Here is a 1,614-nt window from a genome sequence, read left to right as displayed (position 1 = left end):
CTAACTAACTAACTAACTAACTAACTAACTAACTAACTAACTAACTAACTAACTAAATAACTAACTAACTAACTAACTAACTAACTAACTTACTAACTAACTAACTAAATAACTTAATAACTAACTAACTTCACTGCAAAGACGATTTCTTTCCCTTGTTTCCCTCCCTACGTACGTCCTTTAATTGTAGTGGTGCTGAGAGAGAAGGAAGGTAATCCCTCGTGCCTTAAGAGCGTCTCATTCTACGTTGTAGTGCCGTTCTGTTTTAACACCGATTGTCAGTGATATTGTACAACTAGGAAAAACTAATAAAGTATGATTTCTAAAACAATATATTCCTCCAGCTAAACGAATCGCGGGAGCCATAAGATTCACCCAACAAAAAAGTCCTTGTCATACTTTTTTCTTTTGTTTTGAAGAAATTTTTTGATTGTCATTTTCGTGTGAATTATTAGTCATTAAAAATTAAACAAATGTTCTTACATGGGTTTTTTCGCCACTGCCTACCATTTAACTTTCTTCTAACTCAATTATTTATTACTTACTAACAAATGACTTTTATATCACTTTTATTTATTTATTTTATTTATTAAAAAAAAAAACTTCTAAATACATATTTACATTAAGTCATAAATATTTTTCCAAAAACACATATAACAAGCTTTTTGACACATTCATGTTGCTACAACATCATGGCATATTTGTTAGTCTATAGCATAAAATCCCCCGTTCCAAAAAAAGTAAATATACAAAACTATTCATATCTAAACAGGAAAAAAGCTATAAGTCTCTTGTTGTTACCCGACCGAAAAAAATGGAACTAAAAAAGTATATTGTCACTTTTATCAGTTTGAAATGTAACGAGTGAAAAAAAAACTAAACTAAAGTATAAGAGACTTGGGAAAAATATATTGCCCATATAGCAAAAATTCTAAAGTGCTATAAATTCATCATGTGTGCAATGTTGCATTGCAAACAAGCTGTTGCAATTCTATGGTTATTTGCTGCATACAAAACTAACATACTCCTACGTACTTACTCACAGACAGACAAGGCACTGGAATGGCAAAAAAGCAAAGGAAAGAGTAAATACATTTCAGCGCCCACAGTACAGGCTATGGCTAAAAATATTAAAAATTGTTTAATAGATATAAAACGAAATGAAATAACTCTATTAAGAATATTAAAAATAGATCACACTTGAAGAAGTCGGATTTAAAATTTTAAAATTAATTTAAAACTTAAATAAATTGGCTAGTCTTTTATAAAACAATTGTGAAAAGTAGGGTAACCATACGCCTGCTATGTCCACTTGACCTCATGCAATAAATAATTTTGAGTTTTTTGTAGTAATCAAGTTTTTTTGAACATAAACATTTATGATAAAATTGTAATAACTTTGTGTAGGTATAGCTGGAATAAAAAGTATAAATAAAAAATTCTAAGTTTTCAACTTCTTGTTAAATCTTGGTTAAGTTCTGGTTCAGTTTTAGTTCCGTTCTAGTTTAGTTCTAGTTCTGTTCTAGTTCTGTTCTAGTTCTGTTCTAGTTCTGTTCTAGTTCTGTTCTAGTTCTGTTCTAGTTCTGTTCTGGTTCTGTTCTAGTTCTGTTCTAG

Source organism: Lucilia cuprina, chromosome 5, assembly GCF_022045245.1.
Source record: "Lucilia cuprina isolate Lc7/37 chromosome 5, ASM2204524v1, whole genome shotgun sequence".
In the NCBI taxonomy this organism is placed as follows: Eukaryota; Metazoa; Arthropoda; class Insecta; order Diptera; family Calliphoridae; genus Lucilia; species Lucilia cuprina.
Note: the sequence above shows the minus strand (reverse complement) of the source record.